A 14655-nucleotide genomic window follows, 5' to 3' on the forward strand; every position below is an offset into this window, starting at 1 on the left:
ACCCACCCATATTTGCAAATGGTTTTGTAGGTAGAATTCATATCATCCACTTCTTTTGTACCCACTGAAACACCTAGAGTATTGGTATCCTCAGTTTTTTTATACAGATCACATCCTTAAATGAAAGTAATAAGACTGGCACGGGGTAGGAGCAGATGATGGGAGAGACTGAATAGTTACCATTGACCTCAGAGGGATGCTGGAACTCAGTCACCCCTGCCATCAATTATTAGATATGATCTCCTCGGACATTTTTTGTTCCACATCCCATCTGCATGTTTATAGGCAGCCTTTGCCCAGAGCTGAAAGAAAATGGAATCCAAATGTTAAAAAGAAAATTCAGAAACCTAGGAACTCTGCCCAGTGGTCTTAGGTAATGATCAGTGACATTAAGTAGTAACATCCTCGCTTATCTCTCTAACATACTCTACCTATGTTGGCCCCAATACCAGCTTATCTTGTTCATGCATCTTAGACAAATTCTTATACGTGAAGGTCCTGGAGGATCTCTAGAGCCCTGTGGACCATCATTGAGACTCACTGAGAGGTAACTTGACGTCTAATGTAACAAGGACTCCTTGTAATGTAACAAGGATTGTAACAGAAGCAGTCCTTATGTTTTAATTTCCTCTGATTTGTGTTGCAGGTCATGCTTACTGTGAGAACTGGTTATGTGCACAAATGCTCTGTTTCTATTACAACTCCAGAAAAATCACTTCAAAGCACGTTCACTATAGTCTCGTACAGTGTAGCCTCTCCTAGAAAGTAAGCCAACAAGGGTATCAATAACTACAGAGTGGATCTGTTCCTCACATTACCCTTGTTGCTATGGTAGTGTGCCCATTTATTGTGTGTGGAATGCCATTCCTTGCAGTGATCTGTATAGCTTGAGTTTTACCTGAGTGATCCCTCTGTCAGAGGGTTTTATCCTTTTTACTCAGCTAGAAACAAATATTCACAGCATAGCATCTTGTATTGGTAAAGATTCTTCACAATTTGCCAACATTCTGATGAATTTAGTTGCTGAAAAATATAACTGGCTATCCAGAAATGGGTAAATTGCACTCCACAATCATTCATCAAGGATCTTAGAAATATTTCAGATCCCCACTTAGCTAGGTTGTTTCCTTTCTAATTGGATTTGGAACAGATATGAAAGGTTGATTATGTCAGGTTTGGGGTAAAGTGAAGAAATAGCAGGCTTTGCAAATGCCTCCATTTCATCCGTACACACATATGGTGTTACAAAGCCTATTTCTGCATGAAGAGACAGCCACACAGCCCCTCTGACAATTGTTATCGAGACTGAATGACACTAACTTTTTATCAAGCCTCTTCCCTGAGTTATTGAAGCCTCCCATAATATCATTAAGTAAGTAAACATTGCCGCACATAAGGCTCTTGCTATTATTGTGGAAAATAACAAGCAGCTCTCATGAGCTTGCACAGAAACTGTGGGTGTCAACATCCCTTTCACAACAGCAGCATATCCACGCCATTTCATTTTATCTCGACACCTAGACTCATGGAGAGATAGACTATTTCCTTTACATCTATTGGCAAATTTTCTTTCTAATAACTGCTGAAAACTTCACTCCAGTAAGCAGTTAGTCCTGCTGGTTGAAGAAAATAGATACATTATCTGAGGTAATAGATAAGTCTCATTAAGAAGATGGAATAGACTAATTCCCAGCATATCTCCCAGGCATGGGAAAGCTAAATTGTGAAATAGAGCAATAACACATCAATTATCCTTCCTGCACGGAATTACATGAGTCTCACTGCTACATAGCATATTATGTAATTTTTTATAAATAACCATTTATATCAGAGTATCTCTGTTTGCTGCCTCATAAAAAAAGACAGCTGTCCTTCCATTCAGATAAGACTTATTCCTCAGACTACCTAAGGAATCCAAGTATTCTATTTAAAATGTATGTTCCTACTTATTAACATATGCCCAAAGAGTGAGTATTTAGTATTAGCCTAAAAACAAATGCTACACATCTGATGATATTACACTTTGAAAGAAAATTGGCTCCTACCAACTAAAGTAAAGCTAGCTATTGACATTCAGAATAAAGGTTTTAGAGATCTTGTGTTGAATAATGATTTGTAATCAGTTTCAGTAGTTTCTCAGTTTTGTCATATCAGATTATTATATGTGAATTACTTGAAAACAATTTCATTTCTTGAGCAATTTAAATATCGCCCTCACACTTGTTTACACAATTAATGTTTATTTGCAAAGGTTTTTTAATATGGTTATAACATCCCCAACACAGAAATTTCACATCACAGAAGTTAATGGAAGTTTATAAATGAAAACTTTGTTTAATAAAGTAAATGATAAAGTAGAGGGCTTACTTGTTTTCATTTGTGGACTATGTAATGAAAACAAGATAATGACAAAAGAAATGCTTTGCAAATTAGAAAGTGATATTTTAAAGAAGAAAGATATTTGTATGTATCCAAGTTTTTAAAAACACCTTAAATATTGATAGGGAGAAGAAGAAGCATAAATTCTGCAGGTTCTGAGTCTGAGACCAGTTCTATCCCAATCATCATTCAGAGAGAAAAAGGAGAGAAATTCCAGAATTGGAAAGGCAAATGAATAGGAAAGTTGTTCCTAAGTGACAGCCATACTCTGAAATCATGACACTTGCTACTGTGCTTTGTTTCACAATCCATGCGTATTAGTCAGCCGGGGCTGCTGTAACATAATACCACAGACTGGGTTACTTAATCAACAGAAGCTTATTTCTCGTGGTTCTGAAAGCTGGAAGTCCCAGATCAAGGTGCCTACAGGGTAGGTTGCATTATGAGGCCTCCTAGACAACACTTACTCCAAAGGTTGTCACTATACTGCACATGGTTCCAAAACCAAAGTTTGGTGACCGTTTTTCACAGTGCCTTTCACTGCCCTTTGGGAATACATAATCACACTGTGGTGGAATCACACAGTAGTGTAATTGCAAATAATCATCCAAGAAAAAGTTCAGGGTTTTTTTTCCCGTTTATAGAAATATAGCATATTCAAGTTCATGATGGAAAGAAGTTAGAAAGTAGAACTCACTGTCTAAAATGTCTTAAATGAAGAGCCTCATTGTTTTTCTGTGGTTCTAGTCACTTTGAGAAAACTTTATGTTACATGACTATCTTAATGCTCTCTACTAAAAAAATTAAAACACTTTTTCAGCAGAGCTGGAATAATGCTAAATATAACAAAATACACCTAAATAGTCTGAATATTTTTTAATCCTTTAGACTTTCCATCTAAATATGGGTAAAACATAGTAAAATTATTTTTTTAAGTTGTACTATTATCAATGATCTAACTCATTGCTGAGAATTTTAATTAACTACATGGAATTTACCCACCAACTTTAATACAAATATACCTTGAGGTTTTTTAAAGTATATATCAATGTACAACCTCTAAGTTAGAAGATGTTATTTGCATCATAAAAGAATTCACCAGCTATTGAAGTACCTACTACTAAAACAGGTCTTAGAATAATGAATTCCTTTCATATATTTAAGTTGTTATTCAAGTGATCAAAAGTTCAGTGTTTATGAACATATTCATGAGAATGTTTGTTCATTCAAAAGTTTTCTTTTCGGGCTTCCCTGGTGGCGCAGTGGTTGGGAGTCCGCCTGCCGATGCAGGGGACACGGGTTCGTGCCCCGGTCTGGAAAGATCCCACATGCTGCAGAGCGGCTGGGCCTGTGAGCCATGGCTGCTGAGCCTGCACGTCCGGAGCCTGTGCTCCGCAACGGGAGAGGCCACAGCAGTGAGAGGCCCACGTACCGCAAAAAAAAAAAAAAAAAAAAAGTTTTCTTTTCCATAATCTTCTCTCCACTAGGCTGTACCAATCACAATCCTTATCCACTTACACACAGCACACACATCAAGACCCCACTTATTTTAAGGTTTAGTTGTAAGGCTCAAAGATATGAAAATATTCATAAAAAGTGTACAATACACTAAGCAAAATAAGTTTGACTTTATGACCCTTTTTCATAAACAGGCATTTGAAAGGTCTGCATAAGAAGATTTTTTTATTGCCTGAAGAATGACTGTAAGCAGAGATGATCACTGCCAGTTTCTCACTGCAGAATGAAAGAATTTTTCCCCTTTACTCTATAAGCTAAATATCACACTGAGCTTAAGGATGATGCTGACATTTTCAAAGATCACCGAAAGTGTTCTCTTTCCAGTTGCAATTATGCCCTCTATCTCAGTGGGGGCCATTGTCGGGTCTTTTCAGCTCTCTAGCATCTTTCTGGCTTGCTTTCATTATCCTGATTATCTATTCATTTGCTGCCCCAGCACTCATTTTATGAAAGATCATGTCTGCCATTTCTATAATGAGTGCTTGACTTTTACTGCCAGCATAAACACATAAAATATACAATAATTAAAGTTTACTAGTCACCAAAGTCTTGAGATCCGTCATGTTGCTAATCTGATTTTTGAAGCAATTGCTTCTCTGTGAACAAGGCTGATTTTGCCCCCTTCGGCAGTGCAAGACTTGGGATGGGAGGAGATGACACTAACCTAGAGAGAGCGATTTGAATGGGCACCATACATGTCAACTTTAAGGTTCGTCTTCAACCAAGTACCTTATCTATAAAGTATGATGACCCTTAGCACCAACAAAAATCTCATCAATATTTGAACGTAAAACTTCTTTTGTGTTAAAGTTTAAATAATGCACAGTTTTCAAAATAGTTACATGTTGTTCAATAAGTATCGTACCCTTTACAGGCTATAGTTTAAGGAAAATTTTCATCGGGCTAATGACTATGGGAGTCTGCATAATATAAATTGAAACTTCACACCATGTTGACTTACATTGAGTAAAGACTGACTTATTTTGAACACACTGCCTCGTTCTGATAACATTGGCAAAGTCCCCAAAGCGCTTCATGATAATGAATTCATCTGACGTTTACTGTAATCGCAGACAGATTAATGAGCTCATGTGATATTCATGTGGCTCTCTAGGGACATCAGGATGTGTTCTACGAAGTGTAATGTTTGTAAATGGATACAATGGAATACATGTTATCCAAGGAACTTGAGTAGTCAATTCCTCAGCGAATAAAGTACCAGGAAATAAAGAGGCTGCTTCCAATTATACTGGTTTTCTTCAGGGATGCCAGACATCTTGACAGCATATTCAAAAAAAGTACAGGAGCCAGAAGACCTGGGTTTGAGAGCTGGCTGGATCTCTTACCAGCCTTGCAACCTTGGGAAATTTTCTTCACGTCTCCAGCTCAATCTCCTCAGTTTTAAAATGAGAACTTAATAACATCAGTCTTCTTAAAGTCTCAGACAAACATATAAGGAGTAGGGCGGGGGGAGTGATCAATCAATCATCCAATCAATCACTATAATTCCTTCTTCACAAGGTTATTTTAAGAAGTAAATCAAATGATATGCAGTGTTTTTGATAAATGCTTTATAAACTTTGCAACATTATGCATGCATTTATTATTGTTATTCCTTTGGAAAATAGGTCTTCTGGATAAAGTTTACACTTGATTTCCCATACACAGAAAAATGAATGCCTTAGTTACTGCATAAGGCCATGGATCACTGTTTTCTTAATAAGAAAACAAGATCTGACCAATTGAAGATTTTATCAAATTATATTCTTCAAATTAGAAAGTGAGATATCAGATTTGAAGCAAGACAGGAAGCTTCTTTTTTATGCAAGCCCCTGTATGTGGCAGTCTTCAACAGTAACTGAGCTTGTAATTAAATCAAGCCCTGTTGATTTGGCCCTGTAGTGGGGAGGTGGGCAGGTCATTTCACCTCACTAGGCAGGAGTTAAATATGAACTCACCGCCCAGACCCCTTCCAGTCATGCTGTGATTCTCATTAATCATCTATAGTAACTCTTTACCAACCCTGAAAAACTTCTAATTAGTGTACAATACTTCTAGACATACATAATTAAAAACCACTTTTATATCTTTTGACTAAAAGAGACAACACCTTTCCTGCCTCATTCAATTGTCTTACCCATTCTTAGTGAATCATAGTCACTTCTCTGGTATTTCTTTTAGTGGTATAGTATCTGTTCGTATCCTTTTGATGTCAAAATACAGCTTCCATTCCTGGAAAATGACCCAGCAAATACAGACCTCAGAAAACAAATACTACCTGATCTTGAATAATTAAGGCAGTCACTCTTGGAACATGGGTGGTCCCAATTTCAGAATAAATGTCCAGATGCATGTTTTAGGATAATCAGAAAACCAAGGATATCCAAAATTCACTTGAATTATTATACTCTCATTGTTGATATACAGTGTGTATGTCCAGTCCTTCCTCAAAATGGTCAAATACAAAATCAACATGATAACTCTGTACTCATTTAAAGGCACACATAGGCATTACTCTAGTTTTAAAACAGACTCTGATGCTTTTTTTTTTTTCTTTTTTTGCGGTATGCGGGCCTCTCACTGTTGTGGCCTCTCCTGTTGCGGAGCACAGGCTCCGGACGCGCAGGCTCAGCAGCCATGGCTCATAGGCCCAGCCAATCCGCGGCATGTGGGATCTTCGCGGACCGAGGCACGAACCCGTGTCCCCTGCATCGGCAGGCGGACTCTCAACCACTGAGCCACCAGGGAAGCCCGACTCTGATGCTTTCTAATGATGTGACTTTCGCCAAGTCACTTAAGCCCCTCTGATTGTCTTTGTCATCAGTGAAGTGGAAGCTTGTTGACCTCATGGAGTTATTTGCTATTGGATTTTTAATGTAGTCAGCAACTAGAGCCATCAGACCAAACTTGGCTTGGGCCTGTTTCTGTAACTACAAAGGCAGGGTTGAGTAACTGCAACAGAGACAATGTGGCCCTCAAAGTCTAAAGCATTGACTGTCTGGCCCCCAACAGAAAAGGTTTTCTGACTCCTGCTCTAAAAGGGGATACTTGTGAACTGATATGAAATGCCATATTCACCTATATGATTTTAAGCAATCTCAGTGGATTGGATTTAAGTAAATGGCATTTGGCTCAAGTAACTGGAAGAACTAGTTAAAAGTTCAAATTAAACAAAAGAAATAGCTTCTAATAGCCTCCTTTGGGCTATTTGGTATTATGGAGGTATTAGATCTCATCAATGAATATTTGTTGTGTCTAATACTCCTAACTGATCATTTAGAGATTTTACTCAAGGAAACAAAAAACAACTAATGTCTGGTTCACAAGAAGTTGATAGAATTTTTTTTTACAACTCTGATGTTGAAGTAGTGGTAACAGGCATGCCAATCAGAGGGCCAGCACTTAATCAAACGTTAAATCTGAATCTTTGAGAAGTGTTTTTGCTTCAGTCTAAGTTTACCTAAATTTTCCAAGACCAAAATGAAAGCAGTGATGAGTGAATGAAAAACCTTTTAAGCTGACATTTTTCTGAAAATCCTCTGCGTGCTATTATTAATTCTTCCTCAGTAACCATGGAGAGGAAAATCTTGTGAGCACCCAGCAAATGAATTTAATAATGTGGGTATTCCAGGTCAAAATAGATCCACTCGCTGTGTCAAAAAATACTTTTTTTTCAGTTATTCCCAAATTTCTTTCTGGGTGACAAGCAACATTAACATTACTAAGTAAAGAGACTCCTAAATATCTGTTTAATTTGGTTACATAAAACTCATAAGTATGTAACACATACATGTTTCTGAGATGTTAAAATAATGTATTTTCATCCTCACCAATCCCTACCTCTGAGTTGCCTCAGTGCTTCCAAACTGGAGAAATGCCTGGAGGTCTCAGATCATAGAGTTTTTATCATTTTGTAGCTAAAATTCCCTTTTACTCTGACAGGCCAAGAAGTTTGAAGACCTGGTGGGTAAGAAGAATATCCAAGAAAGAAAAGGAAAGCTACCCCTCTTCTGGCCAGAGGTTTCCAGTGGAGGGCAAGGGATGGGAGATGGGCAAGAGAAGAGACAGACGTTAGGGAGATTAAAAGCCACAAGGGTAGAAGGCCTGATGCTTCTCTTCCCATTAGCGTTTCTGAAGGGAGCTCCCTGGGCCCACCAGCATTTGCACCAACAAAGAAGGCCTCAGATAGTTGAGAAGCTAGGGCCGCACATCGGGAAAAAGCAAAGAAAGGTTCAATCTTCATTCCCAGGCCTCCCTTTCTCCCAAGTGGTAGGAATCCTGAGGTAGACCACATGGACCACCCTTGGGACCCTCAGTGAGTGACAAGGTGACACTGTAGTAGTGTCTAAAGGGCTACAGAATAGTCAGGGGCTGGATGAAGAAAATGGTAGAAGCTGAGAAAGGTGTACAACACCTCAGAGGTCAGGTCAGCCGGGAGGAGGCCACAGGCCCTATAGAAGCTGAGAAAGACATTAGCCGAGTTTAGCAGACTTAATGCCTCTGCCGACTTTAGTAGCAGATAGTGTCTAAGGGCTGGGCCCAGGCCCAAGCAACCTCAAAGGAGACCTGCCAGAGAAGATCCAAGGACCAGCAAGAGGCCAGAGCTCCCCGCACCAAACACCCACGTAGGAGACATAATGTCGTCCTCCGTAAATCCTGATGCCATCATGGAAAAGAGCAAGGGAAACAGGGAGGAATCAAAAATGTGGAGTAATTGGTTCAAGTAAATTGAGCTAAAGCTAGAGACATGTTAAATTATTAGAGCAGATTAAATTTTAAATCGTAGAGCTAATTTTAGTTTGGTTCCCACTGCTCAGCAGGCCCATTCCTCCTGAGGAAAATCAATTACGTTCTAGAGAAAAGCTACATTTTCTTTGTACACCCAAATTGTAGTAGGAATAAATTTGCAATCACACTACAATTATATCATGTGGTTGGGGGAAAACATATTGATGACAATTTTACTCGGAGTCTAACAGATCTCTGAAACAAAAAGAGATAAGTCTTCTCCAAAGAGTTACATATTAGAGGCTGTGTAGAGTAACAGAGGGAAAAGTATCGGGGGACAGACCTGAGTTCCAGCCCCAACTCAACTATTTATTCTGTATCAGTCACTAAGAGAGTCATTTAATCTCTACAGCAGTGCTTCCCAACAGCTGTGTCCTAGATGATGTACTAGAATATTGCTAAAATATTGATCCCTTCAGCCCTCAGAACAGCCAAGGCAGGGCCTGCAGTGGCTGGAGCCCTGGCATTTCACCTCTGGCTGCAGAGAGCCTCTGATTACCCTAGCGTGGTGCATAAATTATTTTTTGTGTCGAATGTGATGATTTGGAGGAATTATTGTTCTCTCTGATTCAGTTTCCTCATCCGTAGATTGAGTGGAGGGAAGTAGAGAGAATAAATGATGCCTTCAGTCTTTTTATTCTAGTAGTTTGTGCTTCTGTGAACATGAGGGGGAATTCCAATTGCAAAAGAATCACAGGAATCCCTACATACATGGTCTAAAATAAGGAATCCCTGCCCTTATTTTTTTTTTAATTTCTGATTACCCCTAAATTCTTTCTCAGCAGAAGCAACTAAAAAGTCAGCTGGCCTCTAACCAGTATCTTTTTCTAAAGCTCAGCAGGAATTTAAGTGTAAGAAAATTAACAAAATTAAAAAGGACCCTATAGACTGCTAATTCAAAGGCAAAATCAAAGTTACCTATGTGGGATTAGAAATTTGCATCCATCTTTCAGCAACCTGTTTTTTCATAAATAAATTAATTTGAAAATCAGATTCTAGAGTAGTGATTAAGGATGGTAAGTGATCAATAATTAATGTAATTCTAGCACATAAATGAGGCTTTATCTTCAAAGTAAGTAAAAAGCTTTTCAAGATAAACGCCTCAAACCTGTTGAATATTTTTATTTGAATATGAAGGAAGGATCCTTTGCCTCCATGCTCCTTTCCCCTGAAAGTTGCTCATTTCTGTCAATAAAGAATTTAATGCAGGCAGGATTGATCTATTAGCCATTTTCAAATTGAAGCTAGGTTTTTATGGACTTCTAAGATTTTGCTGTTCAGTGAGATTACAAATGTTTTAATACTTCTGGACAAAAGAAGGAAATGCAGTGTTTTGTCAGTGAATCATGAATCATTCACTGACTCATCTGGGAATAGAATTCTCCATTAAGAAGTGTGTACCAGGGGATTCCCTGGTGGCGCAGTGGTTGAGAGTCCGCCTGCCAATGCAGGGGATGCATGTTCGTGCCCAGGTCCGGGAAGATCCCACATGCCGCGGAGCGGCTGGGCCCGTGAACCATGGCCGCTGAGCCTGCGCGTCTCCGCGATGGGAGAGGCCACAACAGTGAGAGGCCCGCGTACCGCAAAAAAAAATGTACCAGAACAGGTGCAGAGACAGAATGGTTGTCACACATGCTGACAATAATAATTCTAGCTTTTGAGTTTTGGTAGCCTACTAAGTGCTAAGCAATGAACAAGATGCTTTTGTTTATGGCCTCATTAATTCTCGCCATAACTCTCCACAGTAAGCGTATAATTACTCTGGGGTAAAATGGTAGGAATTTTTCTGACTACACTCCAAAAAGAGGTTTTACACTTCCAGTTGTGCATCACAGTCTAACATCCAACTTTGTTTCTAATAGTTAAAGTGTTTACAGCACCAAGAAGTTTATACTTTAACGTTTCAAACCCACAGGTTAACCGTAACACGTTGCTCTCTATGAGCAAAGACTGCCATCTTGTGGACGTTTCACATATAACAAAAACAATCATTCCATGGGACTAGAATTTTTCTTTGTACACGTTAAGAATTTTGCAGCTAGCTTTTTGCATTGTTACACACACACACACACACACACCAGTGCTGCTTATAATTAAAAGGCAAATCTTTCCTTTAAGTGCAATTAAGTCTCATTTAAACATGCCAGAGCTTTTGAACCTTTGAAAAAAGAATCTCATTAATTATAAGGATTCATCCCATTATTCTTTAAGGCAGTGAATTAGATTTTGCTAAACTCTTTATCTGAACCTTAAATAGCTTTTTTATATAATAAAAAGGAGGATGTAGTAAGACCCTTCTGATGGAATTTCCAGGGAGCATTCGATTGTGTGGCGAAACTTTATAGCAGAACTCTGGGCTTAGAGAACACTTTCATTTCCTTCCAACCCTTGTATTCCATGCCAGCCTGTGTTCCCGGAATTTTTTGTGGGCTAGTCAGAGTTTGACTGAGGAATCCTATGGCCCAATTTCTTTGTACTGATATATCCCCAAAGATGAGGTCTCCTGCAGTGCCTCAATCACCTGTGCTTCATGAGATCGACCATATAAAGACATCTTTGTGACGTGATGATACTTGAAAGCACATAGAGAAATCTCTTTTCTTTTTCCCCTCAAAAACTCCTACCACCAACTTGCTGAACCTAAAAATTTACAATTAAACACACTCTTTGGCCCTTTACCATTTACGGCCTTTGGCCATTTAAGGCCCTTTACTCCTATGAGAATCAAAATGGGTGACACAGAGTATGTGTACTTCAATGACTATTTTTAAAACCAAATTATTTTCCAGGTGTAGAAATAATAAGGACACATCGTAAGTGGTACCAGATACGACCGAGAAGAGAGAGTAAGCAATAATCATTTCCTGAATGAACATGTGAACTAATGAAAGAATAAATTAGCATGAACTGAGGGTATTGAAATGATTTCAGCCATTCTGGCTGAACATACAGTTGTGGTTTAACATAAATTGTGTACCCAAGGAAATGCCTTACATGAAATCACTCTTTAGATGTTTATTGAATGAATAGATGAATAGGAGGGAATGTAATAAATAAGAAAATAGCATAATGATAAGAAAAAAGTAGAATCTGAGGATAGAGTTCATTTACCAAAAACTGTATTGAGCATATTCAATCAATAAATATGTGGCTGCTCTGTGTTAGGAAGCATGGAAGATAATGAGTACATATTCTAGAAAGAGAAACAGACATTAATCAAGTAACCACAGATAGTAATAAGTGATGAGTGCAATGAAGAAAAACTCTTCCACTTCCACAGACAGTGACCAGTACAGTGTGGCAAGAATAGGAGGACAGGGAAATCTGGGAGCTCATTTTGTGCCCAGATATATTCTCATTTAGAAGATGCTGCGTAGTCTCCTTTTATTTTTACCTGTACCTATAAATTCAAATTTAAGAAGAATTCTTTCTTTTAGGGTTGACTATATTTTTTGTTTCTAGATATTCAGTGGTGCCCTGACTAGCTAGATCTTTAGGTAGGCAAATACCTACAGGGTTGGTTTCCTAATGTTATCTGAATGGTATTCATGGATAAGCCAAGCAAGCGACTTTGATGCTGTGATTATGTATGTGTGTGATGGTGCCACACATGCCCACGAGGAGTTGCTCCTTTTGGCTCAAGGCACTATTTCTCAAGTGTATTCCTCAAAATTTTAGTTCCACGTGTTATTAATATATGTTATTTGGGGAGAAAAACAAGGAAAGGGGAATGAAAGACTAATTTGGGAAATGCTGAATCAAACAATCATACAAATTTTCTTTTCCACAGGTCTTCTCAAAGCCTTTAATAGGCTGCCTTTTTTGGGTAAATTTCCAAGAGGGTGTTTCTCAAAGTTGATGCCCACAGGACCCTTTTTTTGCAGAAGGCCTCTGTACTAGTGTCCCTTGGAACACACTTCTGGAAATGCAAATGACTTTATCTGGATAGGGCTGGGATAAGGGTGAAATGTAATCTGTTAATATTCATAATCATTTTAGTAAAGTCAGTTAATCAAATTTACTGCCCTTTTTGAACAACACACTGAAGGAACAGAACTTTAGACCAATCAATTTCATGGGAAAGACGTCCAAGTTGTGATGGAGGCTCCAGTGCACTGCTGGTCCTGGAATGTCAGCAGGGGGCGCTAGGGGAGAGGCTGAGGGAATACCCAAAGGTAGATGACAGGGAAGTGTCAGAAAGAGAAAGACAAATATCATGATCTGTCTCATATGCGGAATCTAAAAAAAAAAAAAAAGATACAAAGGAACTTATTTACAAAACAGAAACAACTCACAGACTTTTAGAACGAACTTATGGTTACCAGGGGAAAGGGGCAGGGGGGATAGATTGGGAGTTTGGGATTGACCTGTACACACTGCTATATTTAAAACAGTTAACAAACAAGGACCTACTGTATAGCACAGGGAACTCTGCTCAATACTCCGTAATAACCTAAATAGGAAAAATATTTGAAAAAGAATAGATCTATGCATACGTATAACTGAATCACTTTGCTGTGCACCTGAAACTAACACAACATTGTAAATCAACTATGCTCCAATATCAAATAAAAGTTAAAAAAATAAAGACTAACTCCCCATCATAGCCCCTAGGACTAGTATTACTATCGTTTAACTCTGGTTAAATGTTGATTATCATTGAACTCATAGACACGTGGATGACATGAAACAGGTAAAAAAGGTAAATACATCACTGAAAGTGAGTTATTTACTCCTTCCAGATAGGCTTAGTTCTCCTCTGTAAAGTTTTAAGCAGTCTCTCCCTAAATAATCCAAGAGCTGGGGCAAGAGTGCAAATATGGGTCTACATATGTTAAGTGTAACTGTGTAAAACTTACAAATCAAGCTAAACATTGTTAGGTAAAATATGTTCTATCCTCTTATCTTGACAAGTATACCTTCATGACCCCAAGGGAGCCAGGTATGAGTCTCTAACTGGTGACCAGCTAGGAGGTCTGCACTGACCCAGTGGCACTGGGGGTCAGCCTTCCACCTCCGGCTCTGTCCACACAGCGAGGGTCTTGCACACAGAGGTGTGTGCACCTGAGCTTGCAGGTCGAGTTGTCCACACCCCCCAAACCCCACCCTAGAGACCTGTGTGCACCCATGGCTGTGAGATCTGCTCTCAGAAATCATACACAGGAATAGGCTTTTATGAGTCCTGGACGGGCAGGCACTCTGAGCTGTCTGGCCAGGAAATCCTAGGGAACCGTGGGGATGGTGCGCACTCTGGACAGGCTCATGACCTTGGCCCTGACCATTCTTGCTCTGTGAGAAGGGGCACAGCTGGAGGAGGGCCAGAACCAGGCAGGTCTTAGGTAGAGCCCAAAGAGTGTTTGGAACTGAGAATAAAACCTCTCTGAAAATCCTACGTTTTAAAAGCTGCAGTCTTCGCAGTTATCCCCAGACTCTGGGAGGGAATAAAAGAAGGTATTTCTTATTTGAATGTGACCACTTCTGAAAGCCTCTGGTCAACTTTTCTTCTTGTTCTCCAAGGTAAGATTATTTCCCCTTTGGCATTAAAAGGAAACTAGATCAGTTGTGTGAAAGACCCAAAATGATGTATTTTATCAACTTCAAACTTGTCCCAAGGCTTTCTTCCACACTGTGTTAAATAATAGAAGTCTTCTTAACTGAATTTCTTTGTGTGTAGCATATGCTGGGCGACATTATGCCAGCATCTCGCTCTAAGCAGCAAAACGTTCTTCATAAAAGCATTAAGATCCAGAGAGTCATTCTGCATGTAGGGAAGGAACACAGAACTGCAGCAGCTTGAAACCACATAAAAACAGTGCCTCTGAAATGTAATTGTAAAAACACGTTGCAAGAAACCGGCTTTGAGGGTAATGTTTAGGATTATAGAATGAAAAAAAATAGAAGAGGTGGGGGAAGACAAAAGGGAAGCAGGGAGGGAGGGATGTAAGAAAGGAGGCAGGACGGCATCGTGGC

The 14655-nt window shown here is 39.2% G+C and overlaps 1 protein-coding gene across 3 annotated transcripts in view; it reads left to right on the forward strand.

The window, feature by feature from the left end:
* Positions 1-14655, forward strand: part of GRID2 (glutamate ionotropic receptor delta type subunit 2) — a gene marked incomplete at its 3' end in the record, with an annotated part of 1358095 nt that overhangs the window by 1307101 nt on the left and 36339 nt on the right. The window lies entirely within an intron of this gene.

Source organism: Mesoplodon bidens, assembly GCF_964165515.1.
Source record: "Mesoplodon bidens genome assembly, chromosome: 1".
In the NCBI taxonomy this organism is placed as follows: domain Eukaryota; kingdom Metazoa; phylum Chordata; class Mammalia; order Artiodactyla; family Ziphiidae; genus Mesoplodon; species Mesoplodon bidens.